This window comes from Mustela nigripes, chromosome 4 (genome assembly GCF_022355385.1).
Source record: "Mustela nigripes isolate SB6536 chromosome 4, MUSNIG.SB6536, whole genome shotgun sequence".
NCBI classification, from domain to species: Eukaryota; Metazoa; Chordata; class Mammalia; order Carnivora; family Mustelidae; genus Mustela; species Mustela nigripes.
In genome coordinates this window covers 113324125-113335788 of record NC_081560.1, presented here as the reverse complement: position 1 = coordinate 113335788, position 11664 = coordinate 113324125, and the positions used below count along the sequence as shown (strand labels likewise).

At 40.0% G+C, this 11664-nt stretch overlaps 1 long non-coding RNA gene across 2 annotated transcripts; it reads left to right on the top strand.

Annotated features, from left to right (window-relative positions):
* The first annotated feature begins 462 nt into the window (after positions 1 to 462).
* On the top strand, positions 463 to 5346 carry LOC132016193 (uncharacterized). Of its 2 annotated transcripts, XR_009403913.1 has the most exons (4): positions 463 to 583; positions 2619 to 2692; positions 2794 to 2909; positions 5213 to 5346. It is a non-coding gene; the product is annotated as an uncharacterized LOC132016193 (long non-coding RNA). The 2 variants fall into 2 exon arrangements; XR_009403912.1 differs by lacking the exon at positions 2619 to 2692 and having other exon boundaries at positions 2858 to 2909.
* The last annotated feature ends 6318 nt before the right edge of the window (positions 5347 to 11664 follow it).

Below are 11664 nucleotides of genomic sequence, written 5' to 3'. Positions count from 1 at the left end.
CCATTAGCATAAAATGAGTAAAAATCTGTGCACTCACATTAAACTTTTTTTTTTCTTTTGGGGCGTAGTATTACGGCACTAGTCTTCCGTTTTAGCCTACACGTATTTTCTCCTTATTACAAGTTTCATGTATCATTTGCATAATTCTGAAAGTTTTAATTCAGATATTACAGAATACTATTCTTTGAATGTACTATTGTACTCACTTACAAGTACTTTCTTTATCAAATGGTAGTTTTGTTTTCAAGCCCCCAGATTGCGGGCTGCCAGGTCAAACTGGCGATCAGTGTGAATGATCACAGGGGACGCCAGAAAATCCCAGCACTACTCTGGTGGCTGGAAGAAGCCAAATATCATACGTAGTCCAAAATGGAGATGCCGCGGAGGCTCCTGGGAAGCGTAGTTCCAGAGTGAGGCGTGGGGGCCTTTTGCGCAAGCGCTATTCCACCTTCTTTTGATAGTCGCCATCTCGTTTCACGCCCCAGGGCGGGAGAGGACTCTGGAGCTTCCTGGTCTCCGCGGTGTGACAGAGGGCGGGGCCTGGAACCTGCGCTGGCTGGGAGCGGTGGCCGAGCCCCTGCAGGTGTGTCGGAGGCCTCTTTGCGGGTGCGAGGCCTGGGTGGGGGGCCGGGGATAGCGGGGTTTCCGCGGCTGCGCCGAATCGGAGAATCTGAAAGCCGCTGCCGTCCCCTTCTGAGCGCCCGACTGGCCCCCGAGAAGGACTGGGGAGGGGGGTCGGGCAGGGGGCTTTGCGGGGGACTGCCCGCTGTCCACCGTCTTGGCTCACGACCTGCGGAGCCGGGCGGCCCTAGTTGGCCCGGGGCGCGGGAGGAGCGGGGGGGATGGCTTTTGTGACGTGGACCCTGGGCCCGCCACGTCCGCGCTGGCGTGGCTGCTGGCGCCTCAGCGCTGTCAAGCCCAGGGGACCTGTGCGCGTCCGGCCCCCGCCACTACGCGAGCAGTATAACCTCGGTTACGACCGGGACACTCCTCTGTAAAATAATTCCAATAAACTGGGGCTGTTTGCTGTATTAAATAGGGCTGTCTATATAAAGTATAAGGACTCAATAAAGGTGAGCTGCATTTATGATTACAAGGTATGCTGTTCTTTTCATTATTGGTTCATTTAATCATCATCATCATAACCATCCTTTGAATCGGTATTAATCAGCTCCATTCTAATAAATACGAGTACTAAGGGTTGAGAGATAAATTGGTATACTCAGCACTAACGGAGGAGGGTGGGTAAATTCTCATTGTTTTACTCTGGTTCATGGTGCTTCCCAAGGTAAAATCCAGTCTTTGGTTGTATTTAGTACAGAAATTGTCCATGAGCAAAACTGCGGAGTGGTAAACCTAACCTGGCTGCGTAGAGTTCTATTTGCAAAATATTCTTGAGGCTTCCTCAGAACTCTCGTGTCAAAAGGTTAAGTAAGGCCCTTCTTGCATTCTCCAACCTCAGAGGGCTGTTAATATGTAAACTGAAACTGTAAGATGAGCCCTGAATTTTAAGTTTTATTGGAGAAGCTGGGAATCCTCTCCAGGCAAGAAGCTGGTTTCTAGAGAGGGGAAATGGGGCAGACTTGGTTAAAAGACGGAAACTGGAATTTCTTCCAGGCTCCATGTTAAAAGTGATAAAATGTCTCTGTTCGGGGTGTCCAGATGTGTCTGGACTTAGCATGACGAGGTTTCCGCTGTCCCAGCATTATGGCGTCTAGTTACTTTTTGCTAGCTACATAAAGTTTCCTGGGATTTATGGTGTCACATTGTTATTTTAAGGTTTAGATTTGTGTGGCTGTCAGACGATCAGCAGATGACCATGTCAAAATTCTACAAGGCCTAATTAACTTTTACCCTAAGGCCCACACCAGGTTGGAGGGGACAGTGAATTCCAGGGTACTGTCTGGATTTGTAGCACTGAGTGAAGACATACAGAATCAATATGGTACAGGAAAGGTGGTTCAAAATTATCTAATTCCTCCTGTTAAATAATAGCATTGAAACAAAGTCACTAAGTGTGTTAAGAGCAGAGACTAACATAGAACAAAAGTCTCCAGGTCGTCCAGTATACCATGTTTAAGTCAAAAAAAAGTTTCATGGAGAGCTGATTTTGGAGAAACTGCAGTTTAGGGAGAAGAACATGTTAAATTTGAGGGCTCTGAAGACTGTCTAACTTTGTAGAGTTTATATTGTTATTTTTTAAAGATTTTATTTATTTGACAGAGAGAGATCACAAGTACGCAGAGAGGCAGGCAGAGAGACAGGGGGCAGGCTCCCCGCGGAACAGAGAGCCCAATGTGGGGTTGATCCCAGGACCCTGAGATCATGACCTGAGCTGAAGGCAGAAGCTTTAACCCACTGAGCCACCCAGGCGCCCTGAGTTTATAATATTAATAGGAAAAATGGTTATGTAACACTTCCATATCAGTATTTCAACATTATTTGTAATGCCAGCATCAGGGTCCATACTTTGGATATATATCATACACCTTAGATATTTATTATACACATTGCCTAACCTACTGTTTTTTGGATTTGTTTAAGTTTTCAGTTCTTTTGTGTTTTTAGTAATGGACATTTGGTCCATTTAGTAAATGGACACATAATTTTCAAAACAGGAGGAAAGAAATATTCAGATTCACTCAAATTTTCCCAAATTCATCATGATTATATCAAAGCCACCAATGGACAGGTGGGTACTCCTTTATCACAGTCCTTCTGTTTTTTCTTTATGGCTCAAAGGGCTATTTTCCCAGGAGTTGTTTTACTAAATTGTATGGAAATTTGTCACAGGTGATTCCTGAGCTGCAAGATAAGGTCTTTTAAGACTCCTGTCTTCCAACTTTCTGTGTTCTAGCTTCATAGTTTCTGTCCTTTCCCAAGAGAAGCAGAAAATGAACAAGTATCAGGTGAGTCATTTCTTTAGCCCTTTGTGTTTGTGTGTTGGTGTGTGTATTTTCAGTGAGTTTTATAAAAGCCCAAACTTTAAACTCGAAAAATGGAAATACTTAAAAATCATGTTAAGGGAAAATGCTGTTTGAATAGCACAGCAGTTCCAAAGTGTAGTCTGCAGACCCCTGGGCTTTTATAAGAGGCCTGTGAGGTCAGAACATGATACTAGGATGCAAACTGCCTTGCTCACTGATGGTGTGAGAGAGTGGAGAGTAGGTTGCTGCCTGTTTGGCATGAATCAAGACGATGATACCAATGATAGTATTTCTCTGCAGTGTACTTACAATAAAAAACTGCCACCTTTACTTAAGGGTATATCTTTGGTGAAACAGCAGAAACTGAGTTTTATTAAATCTTGACCCTTGAATACACATCTTTTTAATATTCAGTCTTACAAAATGGGAAGTTAACATACAGTACCTTGGCTACATACTGAGGAATGATGGTTGTTTAGAGGAAAAGCACTTGTGTGATTGATTCATGTGCTCACCTAGCCACCTTTTTCATGGAATACTATTTTTACTTTAAAGAGCAACTGGCAGACAAACTCGTTATTCAGATGGGTATTTACCAAACCTTTTCTCAAAAATGGCAAAACTGAGCCTGTCACTTTAAGGGAAATAACTCTCAGTATTTCTTGCCAATGTTAAAAAGTTGAGCTTTCAAGTGAAATAGAATTTTGGAAAACTTGTATCCTCCTGTGAAGGATGACACCCTCTAATACTTAGATTTTTCTGAGGAGAAATGGTGAGGATACTAATAAATGTGATATTTTTTATATGTGTCTGCATTTTGAGTAATATTTTCTTAAAAACTATTTGAGAATGAGTGAGCATGTGTGCACGAGCAGAGGGAGTGGCAGAGGGAGAAGCCAACTCTTCGCTGAGTACGAAGGCCCATGCGGGGCTTGATCCCAGGACCCTGAGGATCATGGCGTGAGCAGAAGGCAGACGCTTAACCGACTGAGCCACCCAGGCGCCCCTTGAGTATGTGCTCAGAGGCAGTTTAGGACAGAACGACATAGAGAAGTGAGGAAAAAATAAGTTGGCTAGGGAATGCCACTTTAAAAGGTAATATTTGGGGCACCTTAGTGGCCCAGTGGGTTAAGCCTCTGCCTTCAGCTCAGGTCATGATCTCAGGGTCCTTGGATCGAGCCCCACATTGGGCTCTCTGCTCAGCAGGGGATCCTGCTTCCTCCTCTCTCTGCCTACTTGTGATTTCTGTCTCTGTCAAAGGAGTTAAAAAAAAAAATCTTAAAAGGTAATATTTGAGGAAAGTCCTGGTTAAAAGAGAAACTGAACCAAGCAGAATTCTGGGGGAAGAGCATTCTAGATAGGAAGAACAGCAAATACAAACACCCTAAGGCATGTTCCAGAAATGGTTCAAAATATTGAAGCTACAGAGTGTAGGACCTAGGGGAGATTGAGCTAAAAGGGAAAGTCAAAGAGGTAGAAAGGACTGGAATATGTAGGGCCTTGTAGGCTGAAGAAAACATTGAATTTCAATTTATTTAAAAATCATACTTATGCAATCAAAGGAATGTACATAATGTATATGTAAAATTTAGGGAATACTGATGAAACATAGGTGTATCCCTTATCTGTCTTAAGAAATGAAAATTACTACTATCTTTGAAGTCCCTGTGTGTCCCTCCTTATTCTCATCTCACCATTCATTATCCAGAGAAACATGAAGCCTGACTTCTGTGGTAACCATTTCTTTGCTTTTATCATTTAATGTTTAAAAAACAAAACAAAACTGTATTTTCCAATTTCCCAGGCCTTTGATAAGCACTTGATATAGTCAGTCTTTCGTAATTCTTACAGCACAGCTTTTGAAGTGGTTTATGGTAGTGATTATATTAACTAAAAATCCTAATCTTTGGGCATGATGACGGGGAGAAAGAGGCTCTGGAAAGAGGGAGAAATAATGGAAGAGGAAGCTTAAAAAAACCAGTCTGTTCAACAGTTCTGGTTTACTCTTGTACATCTTTTACGACATTCTCCATATCCAAAATTCATTCAGGAGTTCCACAACATTTCCCCCACGTTATGCTCTGTAAATCTCTGACTGAGATTTGAGTTTGGACAGCACAAATGACTAGTCAGCGTTTTTGTTTTTTGAAGTAATTTTGAGTGTAGTCTCACTACTGACTATTGGAAAGGTTTATTTTATGCAGATACTGTAATTTTTTTGTTTGCTTTTTGCCATTTTGGCAAAATGAGATGACCTTTTCTTTATTTCTTCTTGTATCTTTCAGGTGTATTGCCATACATTTCTTCTGTTTGAAAACATCATTTATGTTGTTTTTATTCTCACTTGCTTGTTTTAATGCAGGTCTGCTGGTGGAAAATTCTGAGTTTGGTTTATCTGAAATAAAAACAACTTTTTCACTGTGTAGAGAACTCTTGGTTGACAAGTCTTATATTTTAAAACATTGAAAACCATTCACTTTCTTCTACTGATACTACTGAAAATTCACCTTTTAATTTGTCAGACCTCTAAAGTAAATTTGCATTCTGGGCTAGCTACTTTTAAGATACCTTTAACTCTGCTGTGTATGTGGATTTTTCTTTATCCTAATGAGATTTATTGTACTTCCTTTGGGAGACATCCCACCCTGGTGCTCTGCTGCCTGTGGAGGGTTGTTGCCATGTACTTAGTAGAGGCTTATGGAGAAAACTAGTGGCTTTTTGTATCTCAGACCATTTGTATTGGTTATGGAGCTTTCTATCTGGTTCCAGAAACTGCTTCCCCAACTTATGATAAAATGATCACTTTGAGACATTTGTTGGAAGTAAAAAAAAGTCCTGTAGATACTAAGCTTCCATTTAGTGACCTTTTGAATGTGAAACCTCCACAGGGCATATTGGTGTTCACTTGTTCTGTGACTGGAGTTCTTAGGGATTCTAATACATTACAGAAATCCATAAGCAAACATTAAAATTTTGTTGAGCTGGGCTGGTTCCCTCTCTCCCCTACTTGCTTCTAAAAGAGAAAGTCATTGTGGTTTTCTTTTCTCTTCTGCAGTATTCATCTCTTGTGAATTTTTTCCTTTGTTTATCTTTGGATTCTCAGTTCTCTGATAGGTTTTGGAAAACTAGGTAAGGGGTTTGTTGTTATTGTTAGGGTGAGATCCACTTCTCTTTTGTCTTTCTACATTCTATTCAGAACTAGCTTTTTTATCCTTATGGTCAAGATGCTAGCTCTAAGCTACTTTCTGCTCAGCCTATGAAATTTGAAAATGCCCCAAATATTCAAATTCAAGGTATGGGACTCATCCGAACAAATTTCTTTTTTCCTAGGATTTTGGTCCCTCCAGTTTTGGTGTGATGGTGATATCTGATGCTTTCCCACAGCCATTCTTAGTGTATTTTCTGGGGTTTGGATTTTATTCTTATTTATAATTATGGCAAAATATACATAAAACTTTTTTTTCCCCAAACTTACCATTTTAACCATTTTTAACTGTATCGTTCAGTGGCATTTAATTACATTCACATCATGGTACCATCATCATAACCATCCATCTCCAGAACTTTTTTCATCTTGCACAACTAAAGTTCCTTTTAAAAAAAAAAAAAAAAGGCTTATTTATTTATTTATTTATTTAAGTGACAGAGAGACAGCGATAGAGAGCACAAGTTAGCAGAGCAGCAGGCAGAGGGAGCGGGAGAAGAGGCCTTCCACTACACAGGGAGCCCGATGTCCTGGAATCACGACCTGAGCCGAAAGCAGCCACTTAATTGACTGAGCCACCCAGCCGTCCCACAGCTAAAATTCTAACCATTAAATAATAACTCCCTATTCTGCCTTCCCTTGGGAACCACCAGTCTACTTTCTATCTATAAACCTGACTATTCTAGGTCCCTCATATAAGTAGAATCACTCAGTATTTGCTGCTTTTAATTGGCATATTTCACTCAGTATAATGTCCTTAAGGTTCATCAGTGTAGCATGTGACCGGATTTCCTTCCCATTAATAGCTAAATGATATTCCATTGTTTCTATATACCGTATTTGTGCATTCCACCCCCTCCCCCGCTATTTGACATGTTTTATTAAAAATCATGATTCTGTACTTTTTAATGAGGTCCATGTTTCCTTTTGCACCCAGTTAACTTCTCCTAATATTCACACTTCCCTCCTTTGATGCAGCCTCTTTTCTACTTTTAGTTGTGGAATTTGGCCAGTCTTCGGGTTGTTTTCTTGGGTTAGTTACGCTGAGGTGTTACCTAGTTGTATCGATGGGCAGTTGCGAGCTGAGGGTCTTCCTGCTCCATCGTCTTCCTAACCTCTCCTTTATCATCTCTTGAAGGACACTTGGCTTTTTTGCACCTTATACCTATTGTGAATAGTGCTGCTATGAACAGTGGCGTACAAATTCCTGTCTGAGTCCCTGCTTTGAGTGTTTTGGATATATAGGAGTGAAATTGCTGAATCATACAGTAATTCTTTAACTTTTTGAGGAACCAACGTACTGTATTTCTCTGTAGGAGTTGTACCATTTTACATTCCCATCAGCAATGCACAAGGGTTCCAATTTCTCTATATCCTTGCCAGAACTTGGTGTTTTCCTAGGTTTTTATGTTGTTGTTGCTATGTTGAAAGTAGTCATCCTAATGGTGTGAAGTCATTTTTGTTTTGTGCTTTTATCTTCTTTATTCTTTGACTTATTTATTCTTGACTCTTTAACTTACTGCAAAATTCACTCTTTTTGGGTATACATTTCAGTGAGTTTTTTTAAGATTTTAAAAAAATTTTTGACAGATCACAAGTAGGCAGAAAGGCAGGCAGAGAAAGAGAGGGGAAAGCAGGCTCTCCTGCCAAACGGAGAGCCTGAGCAGTGAGCCCGATGTGGGGGCTCGATCCCAGGACCCTGAGATTATGACCCGAGCTGAAGCAGATGCTTAACACACTGAGCCACCCAGGCACCCCCAGTTCAGTGCGTTTTGACACATGCATAAAGGCATACAGTCATCACCACAGTGAAGATACAGAACAGTTTCACTGCCTCAAAATTATTTTGGTTCCCTCTACCACTAATTCCTGGCAATCACCAATTTATTCTTTATCCCTAGAATTTTGCCTTTTTCTGAATATCATATAAATGAAATTAAATGGTATGTAGTTTTCTGATACTACCAATTTTCATTTAGCATAATACATTTGAGATTTAATTATACTGACTATGCACAGTTCATTCTTTTTTATTGCTGAATAGTACTGAGCTATATGTATGTATCCAATTTATTAACTCATCCACCAGCTGAAAAGCATTGGGTTTTCTGCTTTGTGGCAATTATAAAAGGAGCTGTTACAAACAACTGTATTTAGATTTCTATGTGTACACAGATTTTCATTTATCTTGGGGTAAGTACCTAGGAATGTGCTTGCTTGGCTCATATTCTTTATAAGAAACTGCCAAACTGTTTACCAGAGTAGCTGTATGATTTTGTGTTCCTACCACAATGTACAGAGTTCTCTACCTGTTTCGCATTCTTGTTAGCATTTGGTATTGTCAGAAGTTTTTTTCAAATCATGCTGATAGGTGTGTAGTGGTATCTCATTATGGTTTTAATTTGCATTTATCCTAATAACTAATATACTGAAAATGTTTTTCTTTTTTTAAAGGTTTTTTTTTTAATTTATTTATTTGACAGACAGAAATCACAAGTAGGCAGAGAGGCAGGCAGAGAGAGAGGGGGAGGCAGGTTCCCTGCTGAGCAGAGAGCCCGATGTGGGGCTTGATCCCAGGACCCTGAGATCATGACCTGAGCTGAAGGCAGAGGTTTTAACCCACTGAGCCACCCAGGTGCCCCTATACTGAAAATGTTTTAATGTGCTTATTTCCTACCTCTCTATCTTCTTTTGGAGTGCACTTACCAAGTTTCTCTATCTTGGACTTTTACATTTCGGTTTTAAACTAAAACTGCCCATTAGTTATGAGTCTCTCTTTCTTTGGCTTCCGAAGCACTCTCCTCCTGACCTGCCCATTTATTTAGAGTTTTGCCAGGCTTCAGTCTTGTCCTAGCTTCTGCTATCATCATCTTGAATGTTGTTGCTTTCAGATTTCTTTTCTGACCCTTCTGGAACTCCGTTTTTTAAATGTATAACAATATTATTTATTGAAATTTACTTACATGTATATCTGCCCAAGTGGGACAGTTCCAGCTCTGTGTTCCTCAGTCACTTCACAAAATTGAACAAAATTTCACAAAAGTGAACAAAATTCAACTGTCTCCTGCCAAACGGATTCTTTTGTTTTCCAGTTTTCTTTTATGGATTTCCTAGTTGCCACAGAATAATGTTAGTTGGCAAGGTATAAATGTTCCAACACGCCACTATACACCCCTGCTAGGAGAGAGGAAACTTGTGTTTCTGTATAAGTTGGGAGATCACTGTCATGAACAGAAACAGCTTGGAGCTCACCCAAGAGCAGGAAGTCAGAATGGCAGTGATGGAAGAGGAAAGACAGCGAAGTCACCATTGTAGAGCAACACAAGATCAAGTGGCCACAGGCAGAGGCGCTCACTCTGACTGGGTAGATGCAGGAGGGGTCTGAGACCAGGGAATCCAAGGACTGTCACTGGGAGTAAAAAAAGGAAGGGACGTAAGATTGTGTGCAGGAACAGATGGCAGCTTCAAGCAGTCAGCAATACAGAGGAAAAGAAGTAGAATCCCTTGTGTGCTTGGAAGTGAAGGCAAATCAGAAAACATGCAGCTGAAACCAGGTGTCCTAAAGAAAAGAGTATATTATCACAGACTCTGAAGATACTGCCCACAGTACTGCTGTTTCCTTCAAGAACGTGAATATACTCTGGCAACAGAGAGAGGTTTTTGAACTAAGGACTAGGGTAACACTTCCATCCCTTCCGACCATAAAATGAGGTTTTATTTTCATTTGATCATGAATAAAAAATGTTACTCGACATGCAGACAATACTGAGAGAAAAAAGTAGAAAGTGTAAACTAACGTTTTGTCCACTGATGTCAGTATTCCTCCCCAAACAAATGCACAGTACAGGAGAGTATACCTTTCCAATATTAGGGAGTTTCAGAAAGGAAATCACTTTAAAACCCAGAGATTAAAGACTCAGAAACTGAAAAATAAGTAGATATAAAATATAAGTAAATTAACTTAGGAAAGAAATTGTAGAATAGAAAATCCTGTCCAGTTAGAGATTAAATGATTTCTCTTCCTCAGGGGAAGAGAAATCCAAAGTCCAGCAACTGGCATGTGGCAGAGGAATTGGAAGAGACCATGGAGTGGAGGAGGGGGTGGGAGTGCTGGTAAGAATCAACCAGAAAGAGGAACAGAGAGTAACAGGAAATAAAGTAGAATCCCTGAATAACAAAACCTAAATACTGGAAGAGAGCTAATATTTAATCCATGGAAACTTTCCATTAAAAAAAAAAAAAAAAGAAACTGAATTACATTATTGAAAAGGCTCTGTGAGAGAGAACTGACCCAGGGTAGTTAACCCCAAGAGAGAGTCTACTAAAACTACTAGACTTACTTAAAAGTAGAGAAAAAGTCCTCTAGATCATGAGGGAAAAGAGTCTATGTCACTTGCCCAGGAAAGAAAATAATATTGACATAATTCTTATTGCCAACATATATATATAAAACAAGAAGCAAGAACTTAAATTCAGCAAAGAAGCTCTTCACGTTTTCACATGTCAAGTTCTGTGAAATATAAACAAAGCAATGACTGGAGGAAATTTCATAGCCTTAAACAGTCCTACCAATAAAAATGGGAGAATGAAAATAATTAGCCTTGTGGTTCTAGCTATTATCAAACTCTATAGATATTGTGGGAGTTATTCTTCCCTTCTCTCAATGATTATTCATTTCCAATGAAGGTATGTTTCTTCCCCCCATTGTGGCTATTTTAAATGTTAATCATTCCATTCACATATGCGTCTGATTTTCTAACACTCCATATTTCTGGTGTGGTCTTTGCCTTTTCTACTTCAGTGTTTTCTTCTCAACTACCAGGCTACCCCCTTGAACTCTAGCACCTCACATCTGTCTCTTCAGTGGCTCCCTGTTATCTGTGAGTGAGTGGGTGACCATCCCTAAGATGTGGTAGGACACACCACAAAGTATAAAAATGGTGTGAAACAGTAGAACATCTATTCATATTTTTGTTTCTTATAAATAGAAAAACAACTTGTCAATTTTTAATAAAGACGATTATAAATTTATGTTTATAAGCAGACACCCATTGAGTGGGTATACAAAATATATTTTAATGATCCAGAGACACACTCAGAATTATTCCATGTTCTCTCACCTGACTGGACTGTATCACCTTCTAACTAATCTTTCCTATTCTCATATCATGCTGTCTTATTTGTAACTTTTCTAAACTTGCCATTTTTCATACATCAAGGCCTTTCCCAACTCTGTTTTTTTTTTTATTCCCAAAGTTTATGTTAGCTTGACTACCTAGTAAAATCTAATTTGATAATACATAATGCAAATATCTATCCCCACTTGTGACCATCTTATATCTGGTGTAGGTTTCTGTCAGAGCACCTGTTATGCATATTACATTCAAGTATTTACTTCTTTGCCCCCTTGTCACAGTGTAAGCTCCTTGACAACAGGCATAGTTGTATCTCCAGCAAAGTTCATCATCACTGTATCTCCAGCAAAGTTCTGGGCATGGGTGGTATCTCAGTAAATCCATATTGATCACTTCA